The 13,499-nt window shown below is 35.5% G+C and overlaps 1 protein-coding gene across 1 annotated transcript in view; it reads right to left on the bottom strand.

The window, feature by feature from the left end:
* LOC129727030 (protein bowel) overlaps positions 1 to 6,830 on the bottom strand; it is a 123,693-nt gene extending 116,863 nt beyond the window's left edge. Inside the window, exon 1 of the mRNA XM_055684397.1 lies at positions 5,860 to 6,830. The gene's annotated coding sequence lies outside the window, so the exon portion shown is untranslated. The remainder of the gene's footprint in view (positions 1 to 5,859) is intronic.
* Between the last annotated feature and the right edge of the window lie 6,669 nt (positions 6,831 to 13,499).

Genomic DNA, 13,499 nt, shown 5'->3' with positions numbered 1-13,499 from the left:
TTACAACTAAGCGAAGAGAATTCATTGTTGATTTTCCACTCTGATACGCAAATTGCATTTTACTCAACGGGTTTTTGCAAAGTATAGCGTCATTGATGTGCTTGGCAATATGTTTTCCCACTATTTTTAGAATAGAGCCCAAACTCATTGATCTGAAGGACTTTTCCTGAGGGGTTCGAAGCCATTAATGAGTTTTGGAGAGAAACTTATAGACTGTTCCGAAAATTATAAATACATCTTCTTCCTTGAATAGAACAAAAAATACAGGATTTTTCGGGTCATTTTATTCTGAAATATAGATAATAAGTGTTTTCTTTCCAGTTTCAATTCAAGTTGGGATTATTTTTCGTAGGATACGCGAGTTCTCTAACTTTTCTCTTAACACTACTCGATGGAAAAAAATCGCTTCTAGCGACTAATGAATACGTATAAACCAAGCCTATGATGCGTTGACATCGTCGTCAGTGTGCGAGTTATTCTTATTCTTCGCACATTTGCAAACAGACCTCCATGGTAGGTGAATAACGAAGATCACAAAAGAGCACCATATAAAAAAAAATCGTTACTAGTGCACTCTCTCCGCCTTCCTTCTTACGATGTACTTTTCATCGTGGGAGCACGCAACATATGTTATTCTCTATGTGCACAGCTGAGAATATAAAGTTAGTCGCGTTATGAACAAGTAATGAATAAGAGAAATTGGATCGTAAATATTTACTCAATGATGGGGATTTTTTTTTTTCAAGAAAGAGAGTTCGTGTTTTCCTACTCTCACTCAACTCAACGGGGTTTTTTTTGGTGGTAGCTGGTAGGTGCAAGCGCAAGTGCAAATTGCTAGTTGGTTAGAAGCTTTTGTCGGTATAAGGCGTCAAGATGGACAAAGGGCTAAGAAAAAATAATGTATCCGAAAAAGTTCGGCAAATGTTTGTGGCGGAGAATGGCAATTTCCGAAGCACAGCGGTGGAAAATTGTAGCTATCGGTCAAAAGTCATTAACGTTACGAACTGCCATCGTAACTTTTTCTCTCTCAGTTTGCCATGATCAGACAACAAATATTCAGCAAACCGTTTATAGTGTTTTCATAACAAAAAATGAGATTTCGGAAATATTTACTTAAACAACTTTTTTAACAATTTTAAATTTTGTGTATTGATAATGTAAAGCAATGCCTTGGTGCTACATTCCGTCTTGAAATTTGAACTTCTGTTTATTATACACAGACTTCGCAGCCAACTGTTGAGTGTACAGGACAATTGCGCGGCTAGAGCTACGATCCTTCAGACACTATTAGTTTTCCCCGAGCTGGAGAGAGAGAGAGACTTTTTTATTTCAAATAAAGTTGTTCCTTGATCATTGACAAAATTGATTTTTTTGACGTAGAATACGTCTTACGGCAACATATATAGGGGTTCAACTTCAATACAGGGATCCATTTTCGAAAACCGAAAGCATGGAGAGCGTCACGAAAATTGTCCAATTTCAAACGTTCTAAACTCAGTCAGTTTTCAACCGATTTCCGTCATTTTTGCAGCAATCGATTGGAAAATCATTTAAGCGACCGTCCAAATGCAGAAAATTGTGATTTGACTGTTCGAACTATTGTACTATTGAAAATTGTTGAACCTTGTCGAAACTTGAATGTCGACCTTTGATTGGTTGCTTGCTGCCTTTCCCTAAAAAGGACGACAGAATGGAGTACCTAGTTAGCCAGGAATGCACTCGTTGGGCTATATAAGAGACTGCTTCTCCTCAAGCAATCTCAGTTTACTAGCAGCAGGCAGCAGCGGCGGACAGTAGCAGCGATGGCAGTGGGCAAACGCGGCGTGGAGCAGCAGCGGCGGCGGTAGTGGTTACTCGCAGAACCAAACTTTTTCAGTTCGGCTCCCCTTTGATCTGAGTTGGACCCCACCAGTGGTAATTCAATTCAGATATCGTTGGATGAATACAGCCAGAAATTAAATGAGACTCGCACCGCCAGGTGGTTTGAGAAGCCATCATCTTCCAGGGTAAGGCTGTGCGAGATTTCGAATGATTTCGTATAATTTCGCAAAACTCGAAATTTCCCGAAATTTCGCGAAATTTCGGTTTCGCGAAATTGCCGAAAAATTTCGTTGAATTTCGCTAAATTCCACCTAAAATTTCGCGAAATTAATCTTCCAATTTCGACGATTACGAAATTTCGCGAAGTTTCGGACCAAATTTCCGATGTAGATTATTACATTATTTTGGTTTGTGCTCATTGCGACTATAAATTAAATTGAATATATCTCAACAGATATCTGGTATACTAAGTCAGACATAGAAGAATAAACTCTCAGCCGGTAATTTCTGTTTTTAAAGACAAAACCGTAACATCATGCGGGAGATATTTTTTATTCACGTAGAGCATAAAATTCATTTCATCACTGAAGTCATATTCGAGGAATATGAAGCCGTCCAAATGCGCTACAAGGTATCTAGTAATTTGTTTGTAGGAATAAATTTTACGCATCTTTTACGTACATCAAAATGTGGTTATATTTGCAGCGCACAAGGTTAAAAAGGTCACTTTTTGTCTTTCGTTAAGGAGGGCATAGCAATTTCTGTCAAAACTAAAACTCTGAAGCTCTATCTTACAGGCCAAATGTTCTATGCTACTCGACTTGTAAAAATTTTGAAGCGTTTATTCGGATTTCTCTGTGTTAGAGGACTCCTCTTCGCACACCGTAGTGTATTTAAATGTGTTTTTCAGATAGTTCATTGCTATCACTAGGCTGACCAGATATCATGCCTTATAGTGTGCAGACAGAGTGATCGATGTGTCAAGCAGAAAAAGTTGTAATTGCCTGAATTTTTAGTATTGTTTCAAAACACTCTGCTTTCAAAATCAGCATAGGTTTCAAAATTGCCAGGTACCTTATCAAAAATATTTTAAACGTGTTACCAAAAAAGTATACTTTATCAATAAATGAATAAAAAGCACATGGTTCGCTCTCATTGAACACATAACTGAGAAATGTTTCTCTTGATTTAGAGGACACAAAATTTTACAATGTCAAAAACAAGTTCAGATTATAGCATAAAAGCGATTCTGACTTTGCACTTGACGAATATTCAAGGTAGAAGAAAAGAAAGGTTAAAAAGTACGAGAAATAAGAGAACGAGGATGATTACGAATAACTTAATTGAGCAAAAAGAAAACTATTTGTTTGTTACAACATTCCATTCTAACTGTTGATTGGTTGAAAGAAAAATAGTTTTTGGTTTGTTTCAAAGGGGCCGTTCCCAAAGCACGTAGTCATATATAGGGAGACGGGGGGGGGGAGGGCTTATCAAAAGACCACGAAAAATCACGCGGGGGATTTGGGGGTTAACGAATAGACCACGTAGTCTTTTTTCTGACTTATAATTTATTATTGCCACTCAGTCCAGACGAAGCTTTCGCAATTTTTTAAATAATAAATTTTTTTGATTAATAAGTGTCACGGAAAGTTTGAGAGTTGTCAGCAATTAACTGTAATCAAATTTTTGAAACATATTTCAAATTTATCCGAACGAAGAAAAAAATTATTTTTGTTTTAAACTGGCTTTGCCTTATACGGCATTTACTGCTTTAAAATAATAGTTCTATTTTGCAATGCGTCGGGATTTATGACATTTTTCCTGGAAGTATATTTCAATACTCAACGACCGGTAAAAAAAAACAACGTTTTGGTCTTAAAAACAATATATAAGACCTGGATGTTCATGAACTGAAGGAAGAAAGAAAGATGTTTATATTTTGTACGACATTCAAAAACTTTGTAATTTATTAAAAAAAAAACTAAGTCACAAATCCGATACCTGAAAATCACTAAAAGTAAGGTTTCACTTATTATCAACTAAATATTTTTCTAGATGATTTCTAGATGAGTATAAAATTAACCATAACTATAAGCGAAAAATTTATCGTAGATGATCAAATTACTTAAGCAAATTTTATTGATTTTGATACTCAACAACAAATTAAAAATCATTTTGAATATACTCAACAGAATAGCGTATTTTAAATTACTTTCAGGTAAGGAAATTGTTTTATTTGTTAAAGACAATGAAATATTATTAAAAATTAAACAACCATTATCTATTTGTTATTTTGGTTTTGAGAAAATGATATTACTAAAAATTCTATTTACAATTTGCGCAATAACTAATAATCAGTTTTCTCAACCTTCATTTTTTCTATAAATTTTTCATACTTCATTGTACATATATTTGCAGAATAAGATCACAATACAAAAGACCACGAAAGACCACGGGGGAGTAGGAGGGTATAAAAGGGATCAAAATATGACCACGTAGTTTAGGAATGGTCCCAAATGCTTTTTATTTTTTTTTGTGTCGCAGAAACTCACAGGGCATATTTTTTCAGGACAAAATTATTTTCTACAACCTTACCAGAGACACTAGTTATGCCAGTCAAACAAACCGATTTAGCTGAAAAAATAATTCAATCTCCAATTGAGCACTCTGTGGGTAGTTAAAATATTTTTATAATCGAAACAGTTGGTTTGATTGGCATAGTGCCTTTGGCAAAGTTATAGAAAAAAATATTGTCCTTCCAAAAATAAACATGTTGTAAAATTTTTTTTTTGAAAAAATATAACTTTCTTTTTGATATATTCATCGTTTCGGTAATTTTTATACAAAAAAAATTAGATTATTGAAAATAAGCTTTCTTATATTAATATTAATGTTTCTTTTACATAAAAGAAATGAATTTTTTGATTTTTTTTTATCGGAAAGATAAAATTACTATCTAAAACTTTTCCAGAGACGTCACACTGATCAAAAAACTTTTGGCTCTGAAAATATTTATAATCACAATAATCCTCCCAAAATAGCATTTTAAATAGCTTCTCAGCCTATAGAAACGTTTATGCAAAGTTTAAGCCAAATTTAAAATGACAAAAAATATAGAAACTGGGACATTTTTGTGGAACTGCTCAGTTAAAAAGTAATTTTAAGTTGTATTAAAAAATGTGCAAACATATTGAAAACTTCAAAGTTTACAGAATAGTTAACTTAAATTTTGTTTTCCTCGGATTGATAAAGATGTCACTTAGTCTAGTCTGACTAAACGGTGGTAAAAAAAAAAAAACAAATACAACGGGTCGACAAAAGCGAAAAAAAAGTTGCCCTAAAGCTCAAGATGGTTGCCCTCCAAAAGTTTTACAGCTTTTTAACCATTCCTGTGAATTTTGCTGCTTTTAGAGAATGCAGAAATGCATTCGAAGGCCGCCGAGGAATTGCTTATCGGATTCGTCGCTTTTACGTTTGCATAGGGAAAAACTCTTTGGAAAAATTATCTTTGCTAGGGACACCAAAACTCACAGGAAAAAAAAAAAAATTTCTAAAATATGGTTGTGGTTTTTTTTATAGGTTTATTGGAGGTTCATTTGATCATTTGAAAATTACTAATTTTATGATAATTGGTTTTTTGTTGGCTGACTTACATTTTGGCTCAGTATATTTCAAGGAACTGAGTTTTATTGTTTTTGACAAAATAGACGGACTCAAAACATATCCTGTAATTTAATTGAAATTCTATGAAAACCAATCAAATGGAGTTCATTGTTTGTGCTTCAAAAACACTTCTATAATGTACATTTATTTTGTGACAACAATTTTTCAATCATTCAGTTCGAGCTTAAGAACCGTTCATTTATGGCAATTGAAACCGTTGCTCGAACCTATTAAACGTAGCAAGCAAAAGTTTGGGATGGCGCTTATAAAGTAAGACATAGTGTTGAGGCATTTTTTTATGGGAAAACATCAGAGGTCGATATAAATAAAAAATTCCTGCAATGAATAACATTAATTCGAAACTCAGTTCATTACCTTTCTCTTTTCTCGGTCGAGCGTGTTAATCTGCTATTTACTATGCCGAAAATATGTGCAGATCAGCCTCACTTGGCTGCATCGGGGAACTGTCTTGTACACTCTGGTGTCACTCAAACTGGGCTGGCATCCCCCCTTGTGTTCAGTCTGTCGTCGCCTGGACACCCCGGGTGCGCGTAATCCAATGCTTGTAATCCAAATTGGAGCGATGATTTAATTTCAATTTCAACCGGCTGATCCTTTACTTTACGGCACTTTGCGCTTCGCGGGATTTTTTTCTTCCTTTTTCCCTGTTTGGTTTCCCGGCCACTCCGCAGGTTCGCTCTGTTTTATGAATATTTATTTTACATTTATCGCCTCACAATTGTACTTCACAGGCAGTGATTTCACAAGCCCCCTTTTAATCCTTTTCAGTACGGCTTACATACACGCGGTCGCCACTCGTCACTCACTTTCAGCGAAATCGATGGTCACCAAATTCGACGCACAGCTTTTTTTTTTCGAGCAAATATTTTTCACCTTTTCGGTTCGGGCCAACAGCACTCGAAAGGCATTCCTTATTCACACTTCTCCGCAACTCTGCTGCACAACAGCTTCCTTAACCTCAATTCAATTGCACAGCACAACTCTTTAGCTTAATCTCTGATAAAACTTCAGCAGCCAGCAGCGCTGGCGGCAGCCTCCATCTTAGCTTCGCAAGCTTTCCCACCATTCGCGGATCGGTTCTTCTCGTCAGCCACTTGCTTCATCTCCTTGGCGCACTTCACTTCAAACTCAAACGATTCAATACGATCTGTTTTGCACGTTCGAAACAGTAAAAATCGGTCAATAAACACAACAACAAAAAATTTCACCAAGGATCACAAAACTAGCGGGGCTTCCTGTGGACAGAATTTTCCTGTCCTCTCCCGGACTTGCGCAAAAACCATCGGCTCGGACACGGACACAGGTGCGTCGTTCGAATGCGGTTGATTCTCTCAGACTGAGCAGGGTTTGCGTTGCACAACAAGTTCACAGAGCTGAGCTTAACGGATCCGCCGCGACTCTGTCCAAAAGCGAGAGATAGAGAGTAACTTAAGAGAGCGGGAACCAAACAAAAACACTTGTTTGCTCCCGCACAGTGTCCTGCACCGATGGTGTTGGTGAAATACCATTCATCAGCCATCATTCATACAACCACAAGTAAGCTCGAAGAAAAAAGCTCCGTCTCCGTAGATCAGGTTACGTTGCGCCAGTAAACTTTAGCCAGTAAACGAAGGAGAAGCATAAAAACGCTCGCACGATTTAAGCCCTAGCAGAGAGCGCGCGAGAGTAGATCGAGTCGAAGCACAACTATGTTGGAAGATAAATAAGATAAGATCAACGAAAAACGATACAAAGGCAAATGATCAACAATGGAAAAGCTGCCACTACAAAAAAAAGCTAAAACGACGGAGAGAGCATAAGAGAGGGTGAACGCAACACACGAAAAAAAAACATCGGACCCAGAACGAGTTAGGCCGGTTTTATGCTGCTTCGAGTCCGCGTGCGCGATGCTGGGATTTGCGCTTCCGTCTCTGTTTTTCCTTCAACGGACGTGAGTAGCAGCGTCTTGGAAGATAGGTAAGAAAAAATGTGCTTGTTTTTTTTCAACTTACCTTTCTGGACCGCTTTGGGGGCTTTGCTGCTGCCTATAATAGAGCACGGCAGTGACGGCGTTGTTGACGCTGGACGACGACAGACACATTGTGTGCCGTGATTGTAGATTCTGTGACAGATACTCATCACTTTGAGTGGCAGAAATAGATTTTCCTATTTCTTTTGGGTAGTTTATCGCACACACGTTGGTTAAAAACTGCTATCGAAGCCAGTGTTGCTTTGCTGAGTGCCTTGAGTTAAGCAATAAAACTTTGGTAATTCAAACTGTATGATAAACGTTTGGAAGGTGGACCAAACTTCTAGTCAAGCTTGATTCATATATCTGCTGGATCATATAATTAGTTTATTTTTGAGATAAACTAAACTTAGATGGGGTTTTATTAATACTACGAAGGATCACTTTGTCATTGTTATCATTTTTTTATGAAAATTGCACATATCTTTGTAAAACTATTCCAGAAAATGAGTTCTCTCAACAATGTGTTTAGTATCTGAAAAAAAACAAGAAAATTGGAATTATCAAATTCACAGTCTGATTTTCTTCTCATCGTTTATTCAGCTTCATAGGTAAACTTGTATGGCGGCTTAAAGCTGTGAAACGAAACGCAATTCATGAAAGTAATACCATTCACGAACAGTGCGTCTTGAGCTGTCCTACAGATCAGACGTTTTTTCGGTTGCTTGTGGACTGGTCTTTGACTGCCTATAGCTTCAAAGTTTGTGTTGTGTCAGTGTGTCTTTTAAAGACTACCTGAAAGTTATTTCCCATCAGTCTTTCTCAAGACTACCTACTTTTGAATTTAACATTTGTTTTAACTTTTTTCGTATCACCCGAAATGGCTGGACGGAAAAAGAAACCTCGCATCGCTGCGGGGAGGAAAAGAGAGGCATCTCTTTCTGACACTTCGAGTGTGTGTAGTGACAATCCTTTTGATATTTTGCCTGAGCAAGAAGCTGGTGAAATGGAAGTTACCAATAATGAAACTATACAAAATATAAAATCTTTATAAAAGGAGAAAGTTCCACCTATTGTGGTAACTATTTCTTCTGAATTTAATATATTCAAAAAGGAACTTTCAACGTTTGTTTCTGACGTTAAAGTTACCTATCAAATTGGCCGTAGAGGTGAATGCCGCTTATTAGCCGACTCAGTAAAGGGTCGTGATCGTCTTGTTCAGTATTTAACTGACAAGATGTACAAATTTTTTACATATGACACCAAGAACGCCAAGCCGTTCAAGGTTGTCTTGAAAGGTCTCACCAACGATCAAACCGTTGATGAGATCAAACTTACTTTAACAGAATTACTTGGCATAGCCCCTACCCAAGTAATTCTAATGAAACAAAAATCACGAGGCGAAAACAGTCAGAGAACTGGAATTTCCCTTGTTAATTATTTAATTCATTTTAACCGCAATGAGGTTAACAACTTAAAATTTTTTGAGAAAGCACATGCTTTATATAACGTGCGTGTAAAATGGGAATTATATCGAAAGTTTGGCGGAGGTGAAAAGCATATCACCTAATGCCGGGTTTGCCAACGTTATGGCCATGGTTCAAAGTTTTGTAACATGGACCAAAAATGCCTCATTTGTGGAGACTCTTCTCACACAAAGGACACATGTCCTGTGAAAGAGAGTAAAAATTTTCGCTGTGCGAATTGTAACGGCAACCATATGTCAATTTTTTATCAATGCCCAGTCCGTTTAGCAATTGTTAAGGCAAGGCAAGGTAAACAAAATTCAATTTCTCAATTAAAACCAACTTCAAAACAAAATTCTCCAATCGTACCAGTGACGCATAGTTTACCTACTCCTTTGCATACCCGTTTAACTTATGCACAGGTTACAGGTAGTTCGAACATTATACCGCCTAGTGTTGGTAGTTCGAAAATGACCGTTAATATGGGTAAAACACGCTAGAAAATAATTGTACACCTATCACTCCAGCTAATATTGCTACCAATAATATGTTTTCTAATGTCAACTGCCTGGGGCCTATTACGGCAGGTAAACTTTCTTTTTTGCAACAGGCAATGTTCGATCTTATGAACGCCATGTTGCAGGCAAAATCAATGTTTGAAGCCATTCAAATAGGTACAAATTTTACTATTAAAATTGTTTCCAATTTAAAATTTAGCAATGATTTTAAATAAAACAATTAAAATATTAAATTGGAATGCTCGCTCATTGAAGGCCAATGAGAATGAGCTTTTTAATTTTTTAACAGTAAATAATGTGCATATTGCAATTATTACTGAAACATTTTTGAAACCTAACATAAAATTAAAATATGATCCCAATTACGTGGTTCATAGATATGATAGGATTCAGGGTTCCGGCGGTGGAGTTGCAATTATTATTCATCGCCGAATCAAACATCGTGCTCTTCCCCATCTTGAGACGAAAGTTATTGAAACTTTGGGAATTGAAGTTCAAACTGAACTTGGGATTTTATTTATTGCCGCAGCATATTTACCATTTCAATGCACACGCGAGCTCAAAAATTATTTTAAAGGTGATTTACAAAAACTCACCAGAAATCGTTCGAAATTTTTCATAATCGGCGATTTTAACGCTAAACATCGTTCATGGAATAATTCTCAAAGTAATTCCAATGGCAAAATTTTATTCAATGATTGTTCTTCAGGATACTATTCTATTTTGTCTCCGAATAGTCCTACATGCTTTTCTTCTGTAAGAAACCCTTCAACAATTGATTTGGTGCTGACAGATCAAAGTCATGTATGTAGTGATTTGATCACACATGCTGACTTTGATTCTGACCATCTTCCAATAACTTTTTCTTTATCACATGAATCAGTTTTAAACCCTATGAGCTCTGTTTTTAATTATAACAAAGCTAATTGGGAAAGATACAAAAATTATATTGAGAGAAATTTCAATAATGAGCTTGATTTGCAAAACGAAGTGAATATTGATTCCGCTTTGGAAGCATTAAAATGTGCAATTGTTGATGCCAGGAATTATTCTGTTCCAAAGGCTCAAGTGAAATTTGATTCATCAATAATTGACGAAAATCTTCAACTTCTAATTCGTTTGAAAAATGTCCGCAGACGTCAATATCAACGTTCTCGTGACCCTGTTTTTAAAACTATTTATAAAGATTTACAGAAAGAGATTAAACATAGATTTACTCTTCTGAGAAATCAAAATTTTGAGACTAAAGTTGAAAAATTGAAACCATATTCGAAACCATTTTGGAAGCTGTCGAAGATTCTTAAGAAACCTTCAAAGCCTATTCCAGTTTTAAAAGATGGTGAACGTTTTCTTGTATCCAATGAACAAAAGGCTCAAAGACTTGCTCAGCAGTTTGAGAGTGTTCATAACTCAAATTTGAATTTTGTGAGTCCAATTGAAAATGAAGTCACACGTCAATTTGATTTAATTTCTTCCCAGAATTTTTTACCTGCAGAAATAATTGAAACTAACTTGAATGAGATTAAATCAATTATTAAAAATTTCAAAAATATGAAAGCACCTGGTGACGATGGAATCTTTAATATACTTATCAAACATCTCCCTGAGAGCACAATGGAATTTTTAGTGAAAATTTTCAACTGCTGCTTCAAAATTGCATATTTTCCCAAATTATGGAAAAATGCAAAAATTACTCCCATTTTAAAACCGGATAAGAACCCAGCTGAAGTTTCAAGTTATCGACCAATCAGTTTGCTTTCTTCAATAAGTAAACTGTTTGAGAGAATTATTCTTAACAGAATGATGTCACACATCAACGAAAATTCAGTTTTTGCAAATGAACAGTTTGGATTTCGCCATGGGCATTCCACAACTCATCAATTGCTCAGAGTTACAAATATGATACGAGCTAACAAATCTGAAGGTTATTCCACTGGAGCTGCTCTTTTAGACATAGAAAAAGCATTCGACAGTGTTTGGCATAAAGGTTTGATTGCGAAATTGCAAACTTTTAATTTTCCAATTTTCCTAATCAAAATTTTAAAAAATTATCTTACTGATCAAACTCTGCAGGTTGTCTATCAGAATTCAAAATCTGATAGATTTCCTGTCAGAGCAGGTGTGCCTCAAGGTTCAGTCTTGGGTCCAGTCCTGTACAACATATTCACTTCAGATCTTCCTGATTTGCCTCCAGGATGCACAAAGTCATTGTTCTGCGATGACACAAGCATTTCCGTAAAAGGAAAAAGCCTTCGTGTCATATGCAGTCGATTGCAGAAAAGTTTAGATATTTTTTCTTCCTACTTGCAAAAGTGGAAAATCTCTCCCAATGCTTCTAAAACTCAAATGATAATTTTTCCGCATAAGCCTAGGGCTTCTTTCCTCAAGCCAAACAATAATCACGTTGTCAAGATGAATGGGGTTATTTTAAGTTGGTCCGACAAGGTTAAGTACTTGGGACTAATTTATGATAAAAAACTTATTTTCAAAGAGCACATTGAGAGTATACAAGCCAAGTGCATCAAATATACGAGATGTTTATATCCTCTCATTAACAGGAATTCTAAACTTTGTTTAAAGAACAAACTTTTGATTTACAAACAAATTTTTAGACCAGCAATGCTTTATGCTGTACCGATCTGGTCAAGTTGCTGTTCAACAAGGAAGAAAACGCTCCAAAGGATTCAGAATAAAATTCTGAAAATGATTTTGAAGCGTCCTCCTTGGTTTGGTTCACTCGAATTACATAGACTTACTGGTGTTGAACCATTAGAAACTATGTCAAATCAAATTATTAACAATTTTCGACAAAAATCGTTGCAATCCTCAATTGCTACGATAAGCTCTCTTTATAGCCAATAAGTTAGCAATTAAGTTAGTTGTAAGTTTACTTCCCCTTTTCTGACAAGTAGGTTTAAATCCCTACGAATGATAAGTCCTAATTGCGAAAGCAAACAAATCCTAACAATTAAAATTACAAATTTCTAACAGTGTTGAGAAGTCACCATTTGTGATTGGACACACATACTCATTATTTACTAATATTTATCATAAATACTTAAGCTACTAACAAATCCCCCCTTAAAAAAAAAAAAAAAAAAAAAAAAAAAATACCATTCACGAAACCAAAATTAGAAGAATTGGATGTTCATCTCCAAAGTAATTCAATCCCTTTCTATGAACATGAACGTTAGCATTCGAATGAGAGAAATGCAAATGACGAAAGTAATTTCTTCTGCAAAGACCGTGAATAAAACAAACATAAAATAAACAAATTGAATCAAATCGCTGGAAGCATTTGAGAAAAAACCTGTAGGAAAAAATTTACCGAGAGCGAAATGATACACATTTCTCAAGTTTCTGCACAAATAAGACGTATTGAACTGTTTAAAATGATGAAACTCTCTTTATTACTGATATATTTATTTGAAAACTCAAAGTATTTGATTATTACACTGCTGCTCTTTTATTATAAGAAGGTCTAGAAAAACGAAACCAGATTGGGAATGTTACCGCTAACCACAGAACCACGGGGACCACTTTAAGTAATGAAAAGAGAACTCTATTTTAGAAAAAAAAAATATTCTCGCGAAAAGGCAACCTTCTATACAGGTCTAAATTGAGTACGATTCAGTAAAAAATGAAACTTCCTTTTATATTTATTTGTCTTGTGAAAGATGATTCACTCACCGATCAATCACTGATAACATTCAATTCAGGTCAATTTAAAAATTTTATCCGTAAACAGAATCAGAAAAAAAATTCGTCGCTTTCAAGATACCAAAAAACAACGAAGATGCCAAATTTGAAAGTCATATATCATGTTATCTTCAAAAATAAAATAGGAAAGAATGACGAACAACATTAGCCTCATCAATTAATGTTTGCATAGAGTTGAAAGGTTGTGAAAAGTAATATTTTTTTGAATATGCTAAAGTAAAAAAAATTGAATTGAAAAATACAAATACAGATGTAGGAACTCTAATATCAAGATGAAATGGAGTTGGTTTTCCTCTATACCGCCACCGCAGGATGCAATTAGGATTGTCTTTTTGAACTAAA

The sequence above is a fragment of the Wyeomyia smithii genome, chromosome 3, assembly GCF_029784165.1.
Source record: "Wyeomyia smithii strain HCP4-BCI-WySm-NY-G18 chromosome 3, ASM2978416v1, whole genome shotgun sequence".
NCBI classification, from domain to species: Eukaryota; Metazoa; Arthropoda; class Insecta; order Diptera; family Culicidae; genus Wyeomyia; species Wyeomyia smithii.
Note: the sequence above shows the minus strand (reverse complement) of the source record. Positions and strands in the feature narration are given on the sequence as shown.